We start from the raw sequence: 12,869 nt of genomic DNA on the forward strand, positions 1-12,869 counted from the left end.
ACTCCTAGAATACACACTGTTTGTAAGTGTCATTGATAATGTGTAAATTGCTTCCTTTCGGTTACTTCACACTATTATAAATTCAAATACATTATCAAAATACTCATGAAAATTAGCATGAATCATGAGGCGTGTTGCTGTAATATTTTATTCATTAAATTGACTGAGTATCCGTCATATTATGTTGTATGCTATTATAAACGCTTCAATCAAATACATTAATATACGTAATATCAAATTTAGTCAAATGATGTACGCGATTAGGGACGTTTCGTTTAACTTATTTATCTTAGACCAATAATCTCTTACTCATTGACAAAAGGGAAATAATGCTTTATATACTATTCACGTCGACAATATAGAATTACCTTTCCTGAAACGTTTGTGATGACCTATTACTTACTGACAAAAGGGAAATACTATATATGTAAACAATTTAGAATTACCTTTCCTGAAACTTTTTCCACACTATGATCTATAATAAAGACTGACGGAAAGGGCCGAACAGTTGCGATTGCTACTATTAATACTTTTTTCATTATTTTGTGTTCACACCGTATAACCGGCACAGAACTAAAATCCATGACAGGTAAATTGTAAGAATTCCTATGTTGACAGTTTTTCGCATAAACTGCCAGCAATAACTGTTATTTAAAGTGAATTTGTCTACATGTATTATGAAATGTCTGTAATAAAATTGATGATTATGCCGAAAGTATATAGAACAAACCATTAAAGAATTGTAATATTACATGTGTATTTATATAGTAATTTAATCAGATAACATTTAACGGTTATGTTGTGACATTCAACAGTATGGGAAAATGGTGCGACACTTAACGTCATCATTGCGACATTAAAAGGCAAAATATTGTGTGACATAAAGCGGCGGTTGCGACATTTAGCGGTAATAGTGCGACATTTAGTGGAAAGTGTGACATTTAGCGTCGTTGTGACCTATTATAGTAATTGAAGTTATGGTTAATGGGCTTTAATGGGTTTAGTTCTCATTTTACCTTTTAATGATGGAAAACGCCGAATCTTCACGAATGACTGATCCGCATATAGATTATTATATAAAAAAATACATAAGCAGAAACGACTTTTTTATAATTATATTTTTTAATGAGCAAAACAATTCAAAGTATTAATTTTGTGAAAACAACATGAAATGGAAATCTGTTTTTTAACTATACGTATCTCCCAAACCATGTGTGAAATGTACAGCACCTCGGAGGGGCCATTCCTGTGAAAATGACCCAAAAAATACAACTCGTCAATGTAAATATACATTTATAATATAATACAGGTAATGTATTTGCTTAAAAGAGGCCAAAATGCCTAAAAACATATAATTTTATAATTGCTATTGAAACTCTTACGTATATCAAGTGAAACACTTAAAATGTAAACATCTGCAAAAAGATAATATAGAAAATTACTTAGAGTTAAATTGAATGTCGACTTCTGTGCGATGCTGAGCCAAATTTGAGTGAAAAGTGTTTAAACACTTCTAAATGCTGGGTCGTTTTGCACAATAATAATGGTTATTCTAGGAAAACGGGACGAGAGAATGAAATGAATAAATAGAAAATGATGATGAATAAATAAATAAATTTAAAATAAAATTTGAAAATCTCCGTGCAGTCCCTTTAAGGAAAATGAAAATTGCTAAAAATAACTTACAGATTTTTTACAAACGTCCTTGACTTAGCAAGCATCGTTACAGAGGTCATTGGTGCAGCAACCCCCATGGCAGCCTCCTTTAAAAAAGTATATATAAAAGAAAATACATGTAATTGTCAATGTCCCCCATGACCTTTAACCATTAAAAACCTATAAAGCTATATATTTTTATATTTATTTATTTTTGGGTGGGGTGCGTGTGTTTTGTTGTTGCTTTTGTTGTTGTTGTTGTTGTAGTTTTTTGGCGATTTGTTGTTTTTGTTTGTTGGTGTGTTGTTTTTTGTGTTTTTTGACAGTTTGTTGTTGTGTGTTGTTGTTTTTTTTTTGTCTTTTTCTTGGAGGGGGGGGGGGGTGGGCATTTTTCTTTTTCTTTTTTCTACTTTTTTATTAATTAATTTTTTTTCTTATTGTTTTTCTTTCTCTTTTTCTGATCGTACTTTGAGAAGGATCTTTTATAAAACTGAATGTATAAAAGAATAAAAGATGTAAATATGTAAATGTATATCAATAAATGAAAATGTCGAATGCACGTAATTATTAATGAACCATTAAAAGTCTTCTTGAAAAATATAGCAGCATTATAATAATCATATCTCCCTGGAACATTTATTTGTTTGTGTACAATATGCATATGTGTTCATTAGTAGAAACCCTCTTTCCTTCAACTTTCTCGATTCTGTTGCCATATTAACATCATAAAATATTTTTTCGTATGATTGCATGGCTAAGTGATGAATTAATCCAAGGCTTGCTTTGAATCTGTACAATGTTCACAATATAATGAATATATTGTATACATGAAACTTTCATGGCGAAAGCGGATATTGTCAAAACTAGACCTACTTTATACAACTTATTGTAATTTATTTTTATTAAACTAGAAAGCCCCATTCCTTTAATATAAACCAGATAAAAGAAATATTTGCAAACGCCCAGCGCACAGATGAGACTCTGCCGAGAAAAATTAGTCCAGGGGAGTTAACTGATACACAACTGAGTACGTAGGCATGCAGGAGTTATGTGCCCAATAGTTATGCGAGTGTTTTTTTCCGGTTCAAACGCCAATTTTAACACAGTTCTTTTGTCATATATCGGTGATCTATCCACGTAACATCCGGATAACTAACCAGTAATTACCAATTTTTTACTCAAGTGACCGACTACCAGTTCCACGTGATTTTAGAACCAGCGGTATGACATTAGTCAAAATGTCCGAGGTCAAATGTCACGAAGAAATTTCACCTTGTCACGTGATCGAATCAGCGACCCCTTGATTACTGATTCGATGCCCTTCTTATTGTTGTAAACCGAGCTTGGAATATTTTCTTTAAGTGTGGTTTTTTATCAGAACATATTATTCATCTTTGAGGGGTTTTTTGGTATTTTGTGACAGTTTCCAAAAATCTACTCATTAGCCACATAGTTAAACTAACTGGGTTTTTTTCCTTAAAGGCCCATTATGCCTCAGAAAAGCTATCATTCTTATTTCTCAGAAATTTTCTATTTGTTTTGTCCTTAAAAAAAGATAACATATCTTTGCTTCTTTTACTCTGTCGGCAATTGGTATAAATATAGTAAATTAGTACTTTTTATGGTAGCCATATACTTTTTTGTTTATATTTTGCTACCTTTACGGCACAGTTGTTAGACATCTTTTATGATCTTAATCCATAGTTGAAACACTATTAAACACATGTGTGACATTTTAAAAGAATTGAAAAATATGGATTTCTGAGACATAATGTGACTTTAAAGTGTTATTATCCCACTTAGAAGGACTTTATTGCATATAAGTTTTATATCTGAGTAAATATGGTTCGAATTTTATATGATATGGCTCGGATGTGATCTTACCGGAAACAATGTAAGATTTGTTAATTTATGTAGGCAGGTGAAGATGGTACGGCCTTGAAAAAGTGGGATTGGTGTGACTTATAAATGATATACAATATAAAAATTACGTAGGATGTTTCTACATGCGTACTTCGTCAGTAAATCGGCGGGTAGGTCGGTCGGTTGTTATCTTAACATATCAGGTGTTTATTGCTTTTAAAAATGTTCAACAGTTTAAAAAAATTTCAAGGGTTATGCATAGTTAACAGTAAACTAAGTAGCAACTCAAACTGACTGACTCTGACTGACTCACTGACTGACTCACTGACTGACTGACTCACTCACGCACCAACTCACTCACTCTCACTCACTCACTCACTCACTCACTCACTCTCACTCACTCACCAACTCACACACTCACTCATCAACTCACTCACTCACTCACTCACTCTCACTCACTCACCAACTCACACACTCACTAACTCACTCTCACTCACTCATCAACTCACTCACTCACTCACTCTCACTCACTCACCAACTCACACACTCACTAACTCACTCTCACTCACTCATCAACTCACTCACTCACTCACTCACTCACTCACTCTCACTCACTCACCAACTCACACACTCACTCATCAACTCACTAACTCACCATCTCACACACTCACTCACCAACTCACTCACTCACCAACTCACTCACTCACCAACTCACTCACTCACTCACTCACTCACTCACTACTTACCTACTTAACTAACTAACTAACTAATTATCTAGCTAACAAGTTAGCTTACTTACTAACTCATAAGTCTTATCTTGTTTAACTAGTAATTTGGTCACTTTTATTTCACCTGTTTGTAAAACAATTAGCATGATTAATAATATCTGTCATATGTTACGGTTCGGACCGGAATATCCGTCCCGAGGTGAGCCGCCCATCGGGCGGTAACGAGGCTTGCCGAGTTACCGCCCATGGGGCGGGTTACCGAGGGACGGATATTCCGATCCGAACCGCAAACATATGTCAGATATTTTTTCTTGCATATTCTACAATATTCCATTAAAATTTAAATTCTTTATCTTTATTTTCAATGGAAATTTATATCATTACAGCCGTAACTATTTTCTTACAACAGCGTATGAAATTGCAACTTCGTTCATTACGGTAAAATGACGTCATCCTAAGCGTGCCATTGTACAGCACGCGACTCATCTGGCACCCCCCATGCCAGATGAAATTTCCGGCATGGGTAAAACACACAGAAACGCCAGTCTGATATGCAAGAAAAGTAAATGTTTCTTTCTCGGAAAACATATCTTATCAGCGATTATATTTGCATGAATCTCTTGACTGGTTTTCAGTCCTGAAGTTTTTCTGTTATTTTAACAAAATATCAATAAAAAGAGCTTTTTTGTTAAGTTATATGTGCTATGTCTACATACCTCCGCCTGAATGATGACATGTCTGTAAAATATTAAAATAGTCGTGAGTTCACAATCCTGAAGTATGGTGGCTGATTTGGGCCATGTCGTATTGTCGCTCCGCTTGGCGCCGGACAAAAACACGAAAATACGATAATACGACAAAGTCAACAGTTTGTCTTACTTTCGCTCCGCGCGGCGCAAGGTATAAACACGATAATGCGACAGTCAACACTTTTTCGTATTATCGTGTTTTCGCCCAACGCCCCGCGACAAAGTCACTTTTTCGTATCTTCGCCAAGCGGGGCGCCAGCCTTTTTTTTCGGATTTTCGTGTTTTAGCCAGGCACTTCGCAGAGCAAAAATACGGCATGGCACAAATCAGCCACCATAAAATAGTAAAGAAAAATTATTAACAATTATGGTAGAATATAATATTTCTAAAATAACCATATTTCAATTGTGATGACTATGTTAGTTATATTGATAATGATGATAATGTTGATGATGATAACTGGGTTTCTGTTGATAGTTGCGCTGCTGTTGTGGATGATGGTTATGTTGCCGACGACGACATTGTTGTTGTTGTTGTTGGAACTGGTGACGATGATAATGAAGACTTATGATTGATGATTTTGATGATGATGACAATGATAATGATGATGATGAAGATGATTATGATAATGATGATATTAAGATGATGAGGATAATGAACCCGATGATGATGATGATGATGAAGATGATGATGATGATGATGATGATGATAATGATGATGATGATGATGATGTAATGATGATGATGACGACAAAAGACGAGGACCATCCTATTTATGATGATGATGAAATTTTTGAAATTTAACATTATTAAAACAACAATAGAGATAATTGAAATGATAATTATATCATTTTGTTAATTAATTATTAATTATGCTAAATGCACTTCTACCTTTTTGTAGTCAACGCTCCTAGACATTTATATCTTGGTATCGCAAAGCAAGAGGACGGGCGGGTTTGAAGATTCTGCCGTACTGACTTATAATTTTGCAGACTTGAAAACTGTGTTTTGCTTTACAACTGTTGTTGTGTGTTAACATGACTCCAAACACAGTCACCATATCTTAACATTATAGAATTGATCTTTTCAAAATATAAGAAAGAACATACCGGATTATGGATGCATCCAGATCGCCATAGCGTCTGCTGGCTAGTCCCTACCGAAGTTGTGTTAAGTGAACATGCCTATAAATAGAATAGCAGAAAAGAGTGAAATGAGCCGCGCCATGACAAAACCAACATAATGGGTTTGCGACCAGCATGGATCCAGACCAGGCTGCGCATCCGCGCAGTCTGATCAGTATTCATGCTCTTCGCTATCAGTTTCTCTATTTGTTATAGGGTTTGTAAAGGACAGCGTGGATCCTGATAAGACTGCGCGGAAGCGCAGTCTGGTCTGGATCCATGCTGGTCGCAAACGCATTACGTTGGTTTTGTCTTGCTGCGGCTCATTAATGTTCATAATAAGCACGCACAATTCTAGTATTTTCAGTATAATAAGACACGTTTTCTTTCTTTAAGTAAAGTTTCGAGGGTTTTATGTTTTTTGTGTATATTTTGGTGAATTGTTTGATTTTTTTCGCCAATCCATGATTTTCACATTTTACCTACATTGTCGGTATAATTCGTGAATTTGCGGCATTTTTCATGAAATTTGATGCATGTGTAAATCATTTGAATATAGATACTCGAACCCCAACTCACTCTTACATTCATGACGTAAATACAGACACTCGGGCAATCTCTCATTCATCCCCACACCTATTCACACCCAAAACACACACCACTAGAACACACACACACACGTGCGCATACACGCATACTAACACTCTTACACACTCAATCAATTTCTCAACTCTGTCACTCATGCGATAATTTATAATTTATGTCTGAAGTCGACGTAATACATTAAATAAAAGCATACCTCGTCACGGCCGCATACTCTTATTTTGTTGCAGTCATTCTGAGAACTTTGTTGGTCGCAGTTGAAGCATATCGGACCTCTTTGGCCAGAAGAAATTGCAACGAATTCTGAATAGAAATAAATGCCAAATGAATTAAAAAAATATCGGAATCATAAATATTAGGTCGTCGTATTGATACATCTTGTGAACTTGTTAAATTTGCTTTGGGAAATATTATCATTTGCTATTTGATTAATATGTTTATGCCAAGAAAATATTGTACAACGTGTATTTGGAAATAAATAACAACCAATGTTTCGAATTTGACCTGCACATTCACTATTTTTAAGAAGTTTTACAATGTTTACCTCCCTTGACAAAAGTGGAAGCCATTTTAGGGGTATATTTTCTATATAAAATGATCAAAATATCAAAATATGAGACTAAAACATATACAGCTGATTTTAGGAAATTGTCAAACTCGTTCATGCATATGAAAATATTATTATAACACCAAATTCAAAATATTGTTATCAGTTTTCATGAAGATGATAGAATTATGAAAGATTTTGTTTTCTTGCATATCAGACTGGCATTTCCGTGAGTTTTACCCATGCCGGAAATTTCATCTGGCATGGGGGGTGCTCAGGATGACGTCATTTTACCGTTATGAATAAAGTTGTAATTCATACGCTGTTGTAAGAAAGTAGTTACGGTTGTAATTATATAAATTTCCATTGAAATTAAAGATAAAGAATTAAAAAAATATAATGGAATATGGTAGAATATGCAAGAAAAAATATCTGACATATGTTTGCGGTTCGGATGGGAATATTCGTCCCTCGGTCACCCGCCCATGGGCGGTAACTCGGCAAGCCTCGTTACCGCCCAATGGGCGGGTCACCTCGGGACGGATATTCCGATCCGAACCGCAAAATATGACAGATATTATTATTCTTATCGTATGCATACAATACACTGGAAATGACCCCTCAACATGGCGTTCAGGGGAGGTAGTTATTGATATGTGAAAACAATCGCAACTACTCGGCCCTTTCCATCAGTCTTCGGATAAGGACCTCGAACACAATAGTATAAATACACAGAACGGATGCGGTATTTCGGTCTAACCTACGCTAAGAAACTAAACATGTAAACAAATAGTAATTTAATGCTTGGAGTTGTTGACAAGTTTATTTCCAATATATGTAGTAAAATACCACCTAAAATAAGTGAATTCATAGGTACAATAGCAAACAATACATTATTTATATATTTATTACTATAGTTGTAGAAACCGAAAGTACAAAAAACCAACCTGTTGACATTTAGTCGGATTTGTTTAAAATTGAACATCAGTGGGCATACTTAAATTGCAAACTGTTGTCGGACATATTTTCAAGCATAAGAGTACCGGGACACACATTAGATGTCAAATATATACATTCGTTTTACATTATCTCATCTGAAACCACGTGGTAGAACTACTTTCTAGATTTATTCAAAACCAAGGCATATAATATGCATAAGGTTATGATATATCAACAATATAATGAACAGTTATTCAAAAGTAATTAACAAAAAATGTAAACATAAAATTATATAATAAGAAAATCAATTTGACTAACATATAACATATGACTAGACTCTACTTTTTGGACATGATTTGTCTTATACAGAAGTTATCTAAATTGTTTCTATGTAAATACATTCATAAAGTTGAAAAATTCATGACTTACGGGAGAATGAGTTATTTTAATTTTTTCAATCCGTATTGTTTCCGAGGTTATTATAGATAATAGCCGAGGCAGTTCCGAATGATGTGAAAAGCCAATCGGAACGTCCTCGGCTATTATCCATAATAGTCCTTATCCGAAGACTGACGGAAAGGGTCGAAAAGTTTCGACTGTGTGAAAAACATATATTACCATTTTCCCCGCAGCCACCACTATTACATAAGTTAGAACTGCAGCAATCGGTGCACGTATATAATGTAGAATCTGCCGAACTATTAGATATACTCCTTGCAATTGAATCTTGTGCACGACGAGTCCGTATAAAGTCGCATTGCTGAAGTGAAAATCAAAATATATTTTAGAAATTTGTTGTTCTTGTTCATTTGTTAAAAGGAAATTACTAAGTATGGGTGTGAAATCCGGTTCAAGTTCACCTTTCATATTAAAGACCCCCCACCCTTACCTTTAGTAAAATATCCGAAATTGTCCAGAAAATCAAATCAGTTCTATATACCATACATGAACTTGATTGTAAGCAAAACTTATGAATAATTGTAACGTCAGTAGAAAAAAGGTTTTGTGACGCCCCTATAAAGCTGACGAAAAAAGGAACATGCAAAAATTAATATTTCTACCTATAAATAGTCTTGCTGACTTTTAGAAACCATTTCCTGTGTGGAATCCCGTTTCCGCCATCGACTTAACGCGAACATTAGAAACTATCAAATGAATGTAATTTCTAAGTGTATCGTCTAAAATTTAAGTAATTTATAGATATACAAGTTAACATTACTTTATATATGGTTGTTGAAACCGGAAGTACAAATTGTACACCTGTTAACTTTTATTCGGGTTTGGTCATATTGTACATCAGTGAGCATTTTTAAAATTTATTATAATTGTCTAACATATTTTTTCAATAATGATTGTATCAAGATAAACTTTAATTTTACATGGGATGTCAAATATATACATTTGTTATACATTATACTAGGACTACACTAGGTTACGTGGTAGAAGTATCAAGTCCCAAACTCCTCACAGTGATAACCTCCCTTGGCAGGATAGTAATCACTGCCTTCACAGACGTAACATGAAAGTCACATGACGTAACGTCGAAATTCAAATGTGCATAGAAAATCTAAGGTCATCTTTCTCTTTAACTTTTTTGTGCCTACGCTGATCTCGTTAAACAGGGTCACATGATAAAGGGCATCATATATAGGAATGTCTTTCTTATTCTGACCGTAACACACGTAGTCACGTTATATATAGGTGACCGGTAATTCAGTTTTGACTGTTTTATAACTTTAACTGTATTGTAAATTTTAAAAACAAAAGTACATGACGGTGTGATAACTTGATAGAATGACAACATGACAACATTGAAATGCAGCGTAACAACATGAAAGCACGTGACAACGTAACCAAAATGAAAACACGTGACAACATTACTACATGACCACACGTGATAACCTAATAATATGAAAACACGTGACAAGTTAACAACATGAAAACATATGATAATGTAACAACATGAAAATACGTGACATTGTGTCCATGAAAACGAATGACAACGTTATAAAAAGAAAACGCGTGTTAACGTGACAAAATGAAAACAGGTGTCAGCGTGACAATGAAACAAAATGCAAACGCGTGACTATGTGACAATATGAAAACACGTGACAACGTAGCAACATGAAACACGTGACAACGTGACAAAAATGAAAAACACGTGATAACATTACAACATAAAAATACGTGACAACGTGACAGCATTACATAACTAGTATTAGAGTAGTCCTACCTTTTTATCACGGCATCCAAGATTGAATCTGAAGCTTCCAACACTGTTTACAAATTGGTCAATAAAAACATTCCTGTCAACATAATTATTCTGTTAATTTCTAGTGGTGCTCTTAACATATTGCTCAGTTAAAGATTCCTGTTAAAATTATCATTCTGCTAATTTATTAATATTATGCTGATTGATCGGGAAAGTATTAAATGACAAATTTTTTCAGATTAAATAAACACAAGAAGCGCCGCAATGCGACGAAAACCAGGTTTTCAACGACCAAGTTTTGATCTGGCAGCAATCAATAGGTCAAAGTGCACTGAAGTTATTGAGTAGAAGCTGAAAATTCTATTGTAAGCAAATTACCTTGCCCTTGCTCCCAGCTATCTAAGTGGCAATCCAAAGCTGCCACTCAGCAAGTTTGGTGTCAAAAGGTCAAAGCAAACTCAAGTTATAACATGAAAACTAAATACATTAACCTTGATCACAGACATTTGGGTAGCAATCAAAAGCTGCATCTTGATATAAGCTATTCATACACCAAGTGTGGTGTGAATAGGCCAAAGCAAACTCATGTTATTGAGCGGAAACTGAATTTCTATTTTTAGTAACAGTGGCCTTGACCTAGATCACAGACACCCGGGTAGCAATTCCAAGCTGCCTCTTGATATAACCTATCCATACACCAAGTTTGGTGTGAATAGGTCAAAGCAAACTCATGTTATTGAGCGGACACTGAATTTCTATTTTTAGTAACAGTGACCTTGACCTAGATCACAGACACATGGATAGCAAACCCAAGCTGTCTCTTGATATAAGCTATCCATACACCAATTTTGGTGTCAATAGGCCAAAGCAAACTCAAGTTATTGAGCGGAAACTGAATTTCTATTTTTAGTAACAGTGACCTTGACCTTAAACACAAACACCTGGATGGCAATTCCAAGCTGCCTCTTGATATAAACTACCTACACACCAAGTTTGGTGTCAATAGGCCAAAGCTAACTAAAGTTATTGAGCGGAAACCAAAAGTTGACGCACGCCCGCCAGCCCGCCCGCGTGCCCGCCCGCCGACTTCGGCATTGCAATAACCCGGTTTTCGTTGAAAACCTGGTTCAAAATGTACCAAAGATTTCGAAAAATGAACCGATCTTATAAGACAAAATATACTTTTAGCCACTATAACTCATGTAAGACCCCATTCATACCATATTGTTTGATATTACCTCTTGAAATGCATTTCAGTTATATCATGAGCACCATAATTGTATATGCATTTAAAGGCACACGTGTTTAATAATGTTAAAATAATGGATTATGAGCACGTTAATTGTTTTACAAATGAAAAAAGTAGCGCTGAACATCCAGTTATGTGTAATAAAGGTAGCAAAATGTAAACAAAGTAGTATTTTGACTTCCATACAAAATACTAATTCAGTATAAGTATAGCTATACCAATTGCCAACAGAGCAAAGATGCAAAAGAAAGGACATGTATAGAGCAAAGGATTATGTTTTTGGAAACTGTAACAAAATACCAACAAATTATCAATTTTTGAGATATAAAATGATAGCATTTCTGAGGCATAATGGGCCTTTAAATACATTAACTACATTCGAGTTGCGTTACGTAAATAAAATTAATGGATTTTACTCTCACTACAGCGTTGGATTTGTACCTCTAGACGCTTGCAGAAATCATGATCACAAAGCAGTAAGATAGATATTTAAACTTTTCATTCATTACCGTATATAAATTGGTGTGAGCAGATGGCTTAAAAAGTTGCCTCGTTACTTTACTTCAGTGTTGTTATTTGTTTCTGGTCCTTCGGGATCATTGATTCCAGCACTATTAAGTGTTGAGAACAGAGTACAGGTCAACCCGGTGCCAGGGGGCGTGAGGGTTGTTGCACTTATTCATTATCCCTCTATGTACAGACTCAATCATACTGAGTCTGTAATTTTCATGTAATTTTGTTGTGTTTTATGCTACCGTGGATAAAATTGAGTCTAGAATTTTAGACGTCTTAAATGCATTAAGGAAGGTAAACGGGGCACAATTTTAGCGTTTAATCCTCTAACCGCATTAAGGTATGACCCACCTAATGCATTACCTAAACCATGAAGAGTACTCAAATAGGCTAGAAGTACTTTAAACTGAATTGAAACTGAAGGGCGCGGGTTCAAGCCCTAGAAGAGGCAACTTTTTTTTTCTTTTTTTTTCTTTGAACATTATTTGTGTCTTTCAGATCACTCTTGATAAGAAAAAAGTGTTTCATTTTAATTATAAAATTATTATTGGTATTTGTTGGCTAAATTGTGCAAAATTTATTATCAAATATGGTACCTGATATTTTCAAAGTCTAATAAAATAAAAACTACATGGTAAAAATATTTCATATTTGACAAGCTCAGCCAATAAACTTTGAAAAAAAAAA

General features: G+C 34.7%; 1 long non-coding RNA gene across 1 annotated transcript; it reads right to left on the reverse strand.

Annotated features, from left to right (window-relative positions):
* Positions 1-1,109: 1,109 nt before the first annotated feature.
* Positions 1,110-10,508, reverse strand: LOC132755030 (uncharacterized). Its single transcript, XR_009629158.1, has 7 exons — positions 10,442-10,508; positions 8,827-8,968; positions 6,919-7,025; positions 6,105-6,179; positions 4,964-4,985; positions 1,687-1,763; positions 1,110-1,246 (listed from the first exon to the last, which is right to left on the reverse strand). It is a non-coding gene; the product is annotated as an uncharacterized LOC132755030 (long non-coding RNA).
* Between the last annotated feature and the right edge of the window lie 2,361 nt (positions 10,509-12,869).

Source organism: Ruditapes philippinarum, unplaced genomic scaffold (assembly GCF_026571515.1).
Source record: "Ruditapes philippinarum isolate M1 unplaced genomic scaffold, ASM2657151v2 ctg2014_1_1_1_1, whole genome shotgun sequence".
Lineage (NCBI taxonomy): Eukaryota > Metazoa > Mollusca > Bivalvia > Venerida > Veneridae > Ruditapes > Ruditapes philippinarum.